Source organism: Alexandromys fortis, unplaced genomic scaffold (genome assembly GCF_014885135.2).
Source record: "Alexandromys fortis isolate MF-2015 unplaced genomic scaffold, M_Fortis_MF-2015_v1.1 scaffold_15, whole genome shotgun sequence".
Taxonomy (NCBI): domain Eukaryota; kingdom Metazoa; phylum Chordata; class Mammalia; order Rodentia; family Cricetidae; genus Alexandromys; species Alexandromys fortis.
In genome coordinates this window covers 17,941,420-17,953,786 of record NW_026067911.1, presented here as the reverse complement: position 1 = coordinate 17,953,786, position 12,367 = coordinate 17,941,420, and positions in this window count along the sequence as shown.

The window sequence follows — 12,367 nt, the reverse complement described above, 5'->3', positions numbered from 1 at the left end:
GTCATATTCACCACCATCCTATCGCCCTTTCTTAGACCCTTCTACTCCTGCTAAAATCCTTCCTCCCAATAATTTTCCTTCCTATTTTCATGTCTTTAAAGGTTCATCTCTTAAAATTTTTAAGTGTGTGTGTGTGTGTGTGTGTGTGTGTGTGTTCATGTGACTGACGATGCCCTCAGGAGTCAACAATGTCAAACCCTGGAGTTAGAGTGTCAGGTAGTTTTGAACCACCCAACACAGGTCCTTAGAGCTGATGTTGGTTCCTCTGTAAGAGCAGTAGGTGCTCCTAACCACTGAGTCATCCTTTCAGGCCTTCTTGGCTTTTCTGTGTGTGAGAGTGAGACCCACTGAGTTCAATCGGGTTAACTGCATGACCTCAAGTAGCAGAGGACTAGTCAATGCAATATGGGCAATTTAACAGTAGATATGACACTGAAGGAAATTACTCCTCCTTTCCCAGAAACCATTAACTTCCAGTAGCACCTTGGGATGGGGGTGAGGCCACATGAGCCACACCCATGTCTCAGATGGAATGCTGATAGGCCCAATCACGTGCAAGTCTCATGCATGTAACCACAGGTACTACAGTTCATGAGCACAACAGGTAAGCCGTGTCCAGGAGAACATCTCACGGAGTCCATCGCGTCTTTTAGCTCCTTCTTACTGCCCCCTCTCCGGTGATATTCCCCGAGCCTTAGAAGGCGTAGTATAGATGTCCTATACTACTGAGCACTCATGGTTGCTTATACTCAGGACCTTGACCAGTTAGGAGTCTCTGGTGATAAAGATGGAATATTCTACAAAAACTCAGAACATTACAAGCCAGCTCATTGAGACAGAACAAGATGGAGCTCTTTGTTCCTGCTCAGTAGCACTCTATAGTCTTCCCTCCAGATCTTTACCTCAAAGCTTCCTCTCCATAGCCATGATTTTCCACTGGAGCCCTGCTACGAAGATCTGATTACCTCCATTAAAATAAAGAGTAAACTGAGAAGGCAAATTAAGTGATTTCCCAGTGCAAGAGATTAGTGCCCTCACTGGGTTCAAACACAGCCGCTCCCACTTCTGAGGCCTCCTGGTCAACTATACACTAATATCTCTTGGCTCTGTATGTTAGGCAAGGGCCCGGGCTTCTCAATTAGTACAATTTCGGTTCAAGTCCTCACTCGGCAATTTCCCGAGCAAGTGATTCCACTTCATTAAGCGCTTGCAATTTGGTGGTAATAAGAACACTTGTTTCATCAAATTGCTGTGAGGATTAAACACTATCTGGTACCCGGGGTAGTTTCAAGGAATCTCATTATACACCTGGAACGATCTAGTCCTCACCTAGCCCCCTCTCCTCGCAAGCGTCTCCTCATTGCATTAGGAAATAAAAAAGACACACCTGCAGCTGCGTGTTTAGCTTTCGTGTATGATGCACACTTCGCAGATAAAGTCAGCTCTGGGAATATTATGACAGCTGAAAACATCCCCGGAAAAGCGGCGCATCGGTAATTATCCAATGCATTAATACAAACATATGAACGTTCATTCATTCAGCCATCATTCATTCACAGGCCCATCTGCCCATTCATCTCCCCACCCATCCATCCAACGACCCATCTGTCAACCCACCTACCCATCCACCTACTCATTCGCTCATCCGGTAATGTGTCTACTCAAGCATTAATCTACCCATCCACTCACTCACCACATCCATTTGCGCTTCATATACAGAGTAAGCACAACCGTGTTCACCACCAGCTAGCTACTCATTAGAAACAGGAGAAAGCAGATACCAAAGCTTGGGTGTAAGTGATTTAAGTACATTTAGTATGTCCTGACCACTTCCTAGCTCCAAGAATATCCTAATAGCAGATCCAGCCTGGGCTCTACCTTCATATAACTTACAATCCAAATAAATCCCAAGAAGAGCCTCTATTCAGGTCAGACAACACTTCTTAGTTCAACTAGTATTTGTTGAGTACCTACTAAGTGCAAGACGGACTTAGGTGCCCCCACCCATCAAGAAGACACTATAGAGACATAGAGCTCCACCCTAATTGATGTTCCATGTGCTACCTACAACCAACAAAAATCAGTAGTTTTCACCAAAGGAAGGAAAAGGAAGGTCAGAGGCATGGAGGTTCCACAACAGAGCAAGTGTTGGGCCTTATTCCCCCCACATCTGCAGCAGAGCCCTTTGTCTTGGGGCTCCCTTCTTGTCCTGCCTCTGGCACTGCTGCAGGTAAAGGCAGGGACTGGCTGAGATGTGCCGACTAGGAGAGGCGGGGCTGGGATGCTGGGTCTCCCTGTGTTCCTGGCAAACCCCGTGATTGCAGACATTGGATGATTTTTGTAAATGCTCTCCTCTCTGTTAAGCATGCCCAGGTTTCTATTTGTCCACTTTCTGTGAACCAAAGCAAGGTCACAGCTAAGGTGTGCAAATAGTCTACTTAGATCTACAGATACCCCACGTCTGTATGAACCAAAGCGAGGTCACAGCTACGGTGTGTAAATAGTCTACTTAGGTCTACCAGATACTCCACGTCTGTATGAACCCAGGTGAGGTCTCAGCTAAGGTGTGCAAACAGTCTACTTAGGTCTACAGATACCCCACGTCCGTGTGTCAGACTTTGTAGTCAGTCTCCTCTGTGAGAGTGTGCAACAGAGCAAGGAGAAAATGGATCCAATTCTCTCCGAAATATCCTTCCCATCCGTCAGTCTCCTGAACACCTACTTACCCTCCTGATGGAGGTGGGTCTTGTAATAATAAAGAAACTGCCTTGGCCCTCATAGGACAGAAAATTAGGTAGGCGGAGTAGACAGAAGAGAATGCTGGGAAAAAGAAGCTTAGTGAGAGAGTCGCCATGATTCTCCTGCTCCAGACAGACACAGGTTAAGATCCTCCCTGGTAAGCCAGCTCATGGGCTACATAGAATATTAGAAATGGGTTAGAACAATATGTAAGAGCTAGCCAATAAGAAGTTGGATTTTTCTGGCCAGGCAGTGTTTGAAAGAATACAGTTTCCGTGTAATTATTTCTGGGCATAAGCTAGCCATGCGGGCGGCCGGGTGCCGGGGACGCAGCCCTGCCGCTCCTAATTCAACACCCTCCATTGCTCCACACTGAACTCAGAGGATAGGGAACCACTTCCTTATGAACCAAACCTTGCCAGGTCCAGCGGGCAACCTGCTCTACCCTGTTCATAGTCTTAGCAGCATTCACAGCTTTGGTTTTGGCTTCCTTCGTGGCAGTAGAATTAAATACTGAGCCTTGCCCACGCTAGACAACTGTTCCATCGTGAATCCACAGCCTCAGAGATTCCTAAATTTATTCTTGCTTGTTTCTGGGTCTTTCCCTGTGAGAAGCTGCAGCAGTGCACCGGGCAGGATTCTGAGTAGTCATCTTTGTCCCGGAGTATTTAGCCTTTTTTCCGACATATAATCTTACTTCATGAGTATTGCCAATAACGAGAGTAGCTTTTTTATAGAACGTGTACTCTGGGGCTAGCAATACCCTGTGTGCTTTGCATGTACAATTTGCTAAGCCGTCACAAAACAATGTTTTGTGCATTGCGTTATTATCCCCATGTTACAGGTGCAAATCTGAATCACAGACAAACTGAACAACTTGCCCCAAATGAAAACATCATTCTCTTTTAGGGAACTCTGTCACCTTAGGCAAGCTATAGGCTAAACAATCTAAGCTGATAAGCGTTGCAATGTCACTCTAAAGCCGGGAGGTCATGAAAATCTTAGTCCCAGCCAATGCTGAAACAGTGGAGGATTCTTGTTTCTCCTGCCCCTGTGGAGGATCCCAGTCGAGCTGGCTAGGCTCATGATTAGGCCAAGTTCATGACTAAGGAGCATCTAATAAATGGCATACAGTGTAGTCAGCTTCTCCCCTTCTCACACTAGCTCCGGGGGTAAAACTCCTCCGTCAGTATTTCTCCGGTGACTTTCCCGCTCTCCCATTTCAGTTTCAGCTCCTTAAGGTTCCTGTCCCCAGCTCACTAGACAGCATATATAGAAAAGCAACCCCAGAAGGAGAAGAAAGAACTTCCTTTTTTCTGAGTGGTAACACTAGCTGTTTCCACCCACTTGCCTGCCTCCAAATTTCACCCCTTTGATGGTCACAAACCCAGAAGTTTCACGACAAAACTGAACTCTTGTTCATTTAAGGTTGCACAGCTACCCTACTGCATGCTTCACAGAAAACCGGCAGAACGGAGGTCGTCGCGCTAGCTCCCTGGAGCAAAGGTGTACGGTTTAAACAGTTACACAACCACTGCTGCAGACCAGAACATTCTGTCCAGGCAGAAGAGGCTTAATTAGCCTGAACCAGGAGTCTAAGGTCACCTGCTTTTAGAACACTTCCCAGTCTGGGCTATAACTTCAACCCCCACCAGATCATCACACCAGGACCACAATGGCCCCCAAATGCAAAGTGTTTTGTTTCCTCAACCCAGACCGGAATTTAAGAAGGCAGAGAGGCAGGGAAAACTTGTCTGTTCTTTAGAAGTTAGGGGTTGTTTATGTGCCTGTATATACACGTGTGTTTAGGGAAACCATGAGTGTTTGTGTGTTCTGTGGGTATCTGTTCCTTAATCAAAAGAAGCAATCATGGAGGATGCAAATGCTTTAGGACAGCAAAGAACTGTCATCATCTTAAATGTTCTAGGATGAGACAATTGTCCCACCATTTATACATTCATTTATTCTTTCATTCTTTAAGTTGTGATATAAGGGGTCAGTCATTCAGTGTGAGGTTCCATCACAAGACACAAACTCTCAAAACCACATTTGTCCTGCATCCGGACCTGCTAATCCCACAACACATTACCACAAACCTATTATCTTAGAACAGCACAAACATTCTGGATATGATGGTGCATACCTTTAATCCAAGCACCTGCGAGACAGAAGCAAGCCAATCTCTATGGCCTTGAGGCTAGCCTGATCTACACAGCAAGTTCCAGGCAAGCCAGGGCTACATAGTCAGAATCTGTCTAGGCCAAGCAGTGGTTGCACACCTTTAATCTCAGTATTTTGGAGGTAGAGGCAGGGGGATCTCTGTGAGTTTGAGGCCAGCCTGGTCTATAGAGCAAGTTCCAAGACAGCCAGGGCTACTCAGAAATCCCTTGTCTGATAAAAAAAACAAACAAACAAAAAATGCCAAACAGACAAAAAAGAATCTGTCTGAAAAAGTGTTTTATTATGTTGCATTGAAGGATTTAGATGTTCATGACTGGGTCACTCTGAGTGAAAATCTAAATGGGACATTGGTAAGGCTTCATTTTTGGAGGCTCCTGGGCACTCTCCACTTTTTGGCCTTTCCAGTTCTTAGAGGCTGCCCACATTCCCGTTCCTGCCTCCCGCTCTGTGTCAAAGGCCAGCACCATTGGCCCTGTGTGTCTGGTGCTATCTCCTGGACTCTGCATGCTTCTGCCCCCATCTTTCCCCAACCACTTCTCAAAATCCTTCATTGCATCTTCCAAGTCTCTCTCATGACATAGAAGTTATAATATTTTCTGCCACATTCCCCCAAAGTCAGAGGTGATACGGTGACAGGTCCTGGAGCTTAGAAATAGGGTATCTTTAAGGGAATAGTCTTCCACTTCCCATAGTCCCAGTCTTAATAGTTTTCACTTTTGTATCTGATCAAAATGAAGTAATACTTATTTTATTCCATTGTTCCTCATTAGACCCCTTGAGTATGCTTTAAGACGCTTTCACAAATAAATGACTTGTCAATTATTCTTAGGGAATCTCCTGGTCCCCTCTAACCATGAGGCCATGTACTCGCCTCTTTTAATATCTCCTCCCTGGACACACCCTCAGACAGAGAAATAATTTATCTGACTTTTGATTTTGAACTAAAAGCAATGAATGTTAATTCATAGGCTCATGAGCAAGTACTCTGGCACCTGTTCTCCAAAATGGGTTCTCTGGACCAAGTCCAGAAGGGCACTTATACCATGAGCTTCTAATGAACAGTTGGGGGTATCTCTGCTTCTCTGCTAGAGAATCACCGTTCTAATCCCTTAATCTTATAAACATGTCTTTCACCTTACTTGGTAGCAGAAAGCTATAGATGTGGCTGAGGTTGAAGACCTTGAGGTGGGAACCTTGCCTTGACTTGTGCCTCCCGGGGAATCATCAGTGTCTTTCAAATGAGAGAAGTTTTCCCAGCTGTAGATAGTCAAGAGCAGGAACAGCACTGGGTGGAAGGAGGAGAGTTTGACACTTCCCTGTTAATTTCTCTCCAGTTCTCCTGAAACATCCAACTTTGGGCACAATCCAGTCGAGTTCCCTGGCTGCCGGAAGGGACAAGGCAAAGGGCTGCAGTCTGCCCTGTCCCCTGTCATTAGCCTAACAAACTCCCGTCAGGCTGTGTTAAGCCTTACACGGCGGTAACGTGTCACAGCTGCCATTGAAATTTCACACAATGTACATCCTTTTTTTTTTTTCATTTCATGTTGATGATCTAAGCCTCAAAGTTAATGTAACTCCAAGTCATTAGTGGATTAGAAACGCCCTCCTCCAGATCATTAGCCCACACTTAATGGGGACCCCCACAGGAACACAAGGAAGTAGATGGGAGATTAGTTATCCATCCCTGCCTGTTCTGCTAGAGATGACCCTGGGCAGGCTTTATCTCTCCAAGGCAGAGGGTGTTCCCAGTCTCCCCTCCACTGAGGCAGCCATCCGTGTCCCACATCCCACTCTGCCCACAGATCTCCCTCCTCTTTGGTTCATATGCACACAGAGACACACAAATATAGGCGGAGACATATGTGCAGGCTCTAGTTTTCTGCTGATAACCTCAGGGTTGGTGAGCTTGTTGCTCATCCTGAGGGCTTTATTATATTGTAAAATGACAGATTTAAGAAGGAAAGGTTAAGTCAGCCTCTTCGAGTTTGAAGAGAAGACTTACAATAGGTATTTTCTTCTACAGAATTCCAAAAGCTTGGTGGGCTTTTTGCTGCTAAGTCTGTGAAGATGTCAGCACATTCCAGGCAAAGGGAGTAATTTCAAAATAGATAGTCCTTTTGCCTTGTTGAAAGCATTTCATCTTTCATCCTGTATATAAAACCCTAGTTGTGGGCTGGGCGGACAGAGATGGAAAATACCCCTTAACACTTAGGCTTAAAAAACAAACAAAAACATAAAATAAAGTATATCTGGGAAAGAGACTGGAGTAGGTTACTTTGTCCTTAGCTCTGGGTGTGTGTGTGTGTGTGTGCGTGTGTGTTGTGAAATAGCTACATTTATTATAATTTATATATTATCATATTAAAAGGATTATGGCTGAACTTCACTCTAATGTGCAAAATATGAATAAAAAGGTATAGACTTCAGTAGAAATCTCAGAGAAATATGATCATGAAATTTTAAGTGGCAGATGCAGGTAGGTAAAACAAAGGAAAATATTCAGACAAGGAATGAAACTTGCCTGGAGTTGATGTGTGACAGTTATATTGTGACTCAAGAAGTCCATGAAGGTCACATCCACAGGGACACTTCACAGTGAGTCTACAGAATAACCAACGTCAAAGAAGAGGCACAAGGGAGAACAGGACACATCTCAGCAGAATGGCGGCCTACAGCGGGCTCAACAGCAACAAGGGAGACAACACCATTCTACGCCTAGCAGAGCTCTCTTTGAAGTGTGAGTGAGATCAACACACTTTTAAACAGGAAGAGCCCAAGAGCCATTGTTACAGTTCCCCAACAGACATTCAGGGAAGGACCTCACAAAGAGGGGCTGCAGAGAAAAAAGGCAAGAAAATAATTCCCAAGAATAAAGAGGAGCAAAGACCATAACAAGCTTGGGTGCAAATGTCTTCAGGTAAAAGTAACCCTAGCGTTCAATTCGTGAAGGTTAAAGAAAAGTCACAGAAGTAAAACACTAAAGGAAGGCAGCTCATGCATCTGAAATGAAACAACATCACAAGTCGTGTCAAATTAGGCTTAATGGTCTCCCTTGCAAAAATGACAATTACTAGCCGTTTTCAAAACCGTTTCTGGAACCTAGTCGCTTTTAGCACCAACCAATTTCTTTTTATATTTCACTCAAAGCTTCAGTGCTTGGGTTTTCTCTGAACCCAGTTCCCTAACCGTGACATCTTGCTGCAAACCAAGGGCATGTAAGAACCTAAGCCAAGCGGGACACACCCAAACACTCCCGGACTTTTGCTCTTTCCACTTCCATCCCCATTTAATTCCCATGAGTGCTGAGATGGCTGCCCTGGCATCCATCTAAGTGGCTGTATATTTTGTCTAAAATGCTCTGAAATCATCCGAAGTTATTATGTAAATACCCAAATCTGCTCATTATGTCGTTACGGGGAGGGGAGGCTCAACAGTCCCCCTGCTGATGCTATTTCTTAGGATGAGATCATTAGAAAAGGATTAGTGGTGTAATGTCTGAGGGGCTTAAACAATAATTTGACTTTTTCAGATGGGCACGAGGTAATTTAAAATAAGTTCCGGGCTTTTTCTGATGATAGGCCTTGATTCACTCACAGTCGCCTTAATGAAATGTTAATTTGGGGCTAGAGAAATGGCTCAGTACTGAAGAACATTTGCCCCTCATTCGGGGTACCCGAGTTTCATTCCCAGCACCCATCTGAGGCAGTTCACAGCTCCCCGTAACTCCAGCTCTAGGGCATCCAAGGCCACCTTCCGGCTTCCTTGGTGACCTGCAGGTATGTGGCAGACACTCTCATAGATATGCACACATATACAAAAACAAAAACGCATCTTTTTTTTAAAAAGATGTGGCAAATTTAATGTTGTTTAACAGAGTATATCCTTAGTAAATGGTAGCTTGTTGTAGGAAGCCACTTGTTTGCTTCCTGGCTGCCCGGCAGCTCAGACCCAAAATAACCACACAGAAACAGTATTAATTAAATCACTGTTTGGCCCATTAGCTCTAGCTTCTTATTGGCTGACTCTTGCATATTAATTTAACCCATTTCCATTAATCTGTGTATTGCCATGAGGCTGTGGCTTACTAGGTAAAGTTCTGGAATCTGTCTCTGGTGGGGCTACATAGCTTCTCTCTGACTCCCTCTCCTTTCTTCCAGCATTCAGTTTAGTTTTCCCTGCCTAACTAAGTTCTACCTTGCTATAGGCCAAGCCAGGTTCTTTATTCATTAACCAATAAAAGCAACACATAGAAGGATCTCCCATACCACTTCCTCTTTTCAGTTTAAACAAAAAGGAAGGCTTTAACTTTAACATAGTAAAATTAGATACAACAAAACAGGTATCAAGCAAGAATTATAGTTATAATATTTATATCTACCTTATCTTTTATCATAACTAAGGAAAACTATAATTATAACTACATATTCTTCAACTCCATCAAAGACTCCAGAAGGATATAATATTACCTAAGTAAACAGGAAGTACATTGTAAGCAACTTCCAAAATTCTAGAATTGATGGAGACATCTCCCTACATGGACAGTCACCCAATATTCTTCTATATCATTGGGGCATTCACCTTCAGTCTACAGGCCCATAGCACCTAAAAGACTTTTTCTTTCATACACTGGTATCTGCCTCTATTTCCTCTCACTGCCTCCCTCTCCAATATTCTCAAAGGATTTGAATTAGTTATCATCACTGCTAAGATTGGTACTTAGACAAAAGTGATGGGCATCTGCATTGTATAGACCTTGGAGATCCCAAGGTGAACAACTCATATGTCATCAAGATCTCCCCACCTACATCACAAATCTGAAAATTACAAACATCCCCACTGTAAGAAAACCATGGGCAAGATGAACGGTGTAAGAGACAGAATAGCTAATCTTGATTGAGGAGTTGAAAAATAAATCTAAAGGGTTGGGGTCTTCAAGCAGGCTTGAATGACAGATGGGTTAAGAAATGGGGAAAAGGACATCCCAGGCAGAGGAAGTATGCAAACCTGGAGCCATGTGTGGCTGTGTGAGATCTGAGGAGTGCTAATGGCTTTATGGTTTGATTGTGAAGACCTGGGTAAAAGTCAACTGAAATTCAGACTGAGCAATTGGATTGGGGTTCAATCCAACTTGTTTAATTAGAACAAATCTTGCAACTTTTATGAAGAATTTAAACCCAATTTAAATGAGGGTCAAGAGGAAACTTGAAGCAAGAGATGGCTGTGTCTGTTTATTAAAAACATGATTTCAGGAGAGCATGGTCAAAGTTATTTCAGAGATTACAGGTCAAGGAGAGAACAGTGTGGAGGCTGTAGCCACTGTCTAGACAGGTTGTAAGAATGATCAGAATCAGTTTGGGGTATCTGCCAAATACACAAGAAGAAACTTCATGAGATAGATAATCGTATCTAACTTGAGGAGCTGAGTGAGCCATTTCATTGCCATCTGAGAGAAAAGTGTAAACTAGAGAGCATAGTTTGTTGAAAATAATAAGTTCTATTCAGCAAATTTCACATTTGAGATGCTTATCGTAACCCAACAGGGGAAATGGAGATAGTAGTCAATTCAAATTACAGCAGCAATATTTGATGGGATAAAAATTAGGTAGGATGAAAAGTAAAACTGTGGATATAATATAGTGAATTTGAGTTTTGAAAAACAGAAGCTAAACCCACAAAGTACAGAGAAGCAAAGTTACCCAAAGATTTGTAAAAAAACAAACAAAATAAAAAACCAACTAAAACACGCAGTGAGACCACTCCCATAGACAAGAGCTCACGATACACTCTTCTATGGCTCCTGAGGGGGCTATCAGTAAACATGCAAGGAATCCTGAATTTCCCCAACATTTATATAACTAAAAAACACCCGAGGAACGTTCCATGCTCATCTACGAAGCCATGGCCAGCTAAAAATTGATTTTCTGAATTCTTTAACTTTCCTCAACAGCTTCCATCTACCTGGAAGCCTTCGCAAAAAGGATGGGATGAGCCAGGAACAAAGAAGACAAAGTGTTGGGAAGCCAGACTCCCAAAGTTCATCCAGGGAAAGGTGGATTTAGCTAAGTTGGTAGAGTGCTTGCTAGCATTCAAAAAGTCCTGGGTTCAGTCAATTACATAAACTAACCAAGATAGTCCATGCCTATGATCTCAGTATTAAAGGGGTACAGGCAGGAGAATCAGAAGTTCAAGGTTGTCCTCAGCTGTATTTTGAGTTTGGGAGCAACCTGGGCTATATAAGACCCTATCTCAAAAAAATGTATGTGGTACATTTACACAATGAAGTACTACACACAGAAAAACAAATGACATCTTGAAATTTTCAGGCGAATGGATAGATCTAGAAAACATCATATTGTGTGAGGTAACCAAGACCTCGAAAGACAAATATTATATGTACTCACTCATAAGTGACTTTTAGACATAAAGTAAAGAAAAACAAGCCTACAATTCACAATCACAGAGACCCTAGACAACAATGAGGACCCTAAGAGAGACATACATGGATCTAATCTATGGGAAGTAGAAAAAGACAAGATCTCCTGAGTAAACCGGGAGCATGGGGACCATGGAAGAGGATAGAAAGGGAAGAGCGAGGAAAGAAGGGGAGCAGAGAAAAATATATAGCCCAATAAAAACAGTTTAAAAAAAAAAAAAGCTGGATGCAGTAGTGAGTACCTGTGGCCCCGGCACTCTTAAGACAGCATGGGAGGCAGAGACAGGACCACTGGCCAAAAGCCTGTGTTGAGCTGGAAGCAAGAAAGACAAAGAGCCTGCAAAGTTGTCCTCTGATATCCAGGCGCGCACTGTGGCATGCATGCTCTTCCATTCACACACACTAGTTTATTAATTTAAATCTTCTAAGTAAATATTTACGGAAGAGTGTTTTTTCCCTTCCCCATATAGGGCCATGGCTGGAGACCTGGCTGAAGGGGACACATTCTTTTGTTTTTCTGTTGACTTTGGTTTTGAGGGGAGAAAATTGGCTTTGGTTTGGGCTTTAGCTGGTTTCGGTTTGCTTAGGGTTCTGTTGTTGCTTGGTTTTATTGTTGTTTGGTTTGCATTAGGTTGGATTGGGGTTTTGTTTTCTTTCATTTTTTTCTGTGGTGTGGATCACACTCAAGGCCTCACCACACACACTAGGCAAGTGCTATACCACTGAGCTACACACTCTTGGGCCAAGAATGAAAGTGGCTTCTACAGGAAAGGACACACAGGGGATGCTTGGATTTAACTGGTAGCTGCCCTGAAAGTCAGCAGATGTAGGAACTCCACAATCTCCAAGCAGGGCAGAGCCTCAGCTCCTCCCCTCCCAGCCTGCAGCAGTCCAGCAGCTGGGCAGTAAGAAGGCGGAGAAAGGCAGCGGCTCCTATCCTCTTTTCAGGCAGAGGTAGGTAATTAAGACACAGATGCAAACGCCCCCCCCCCCCCCCCCCCCCCCCCCCCCCCC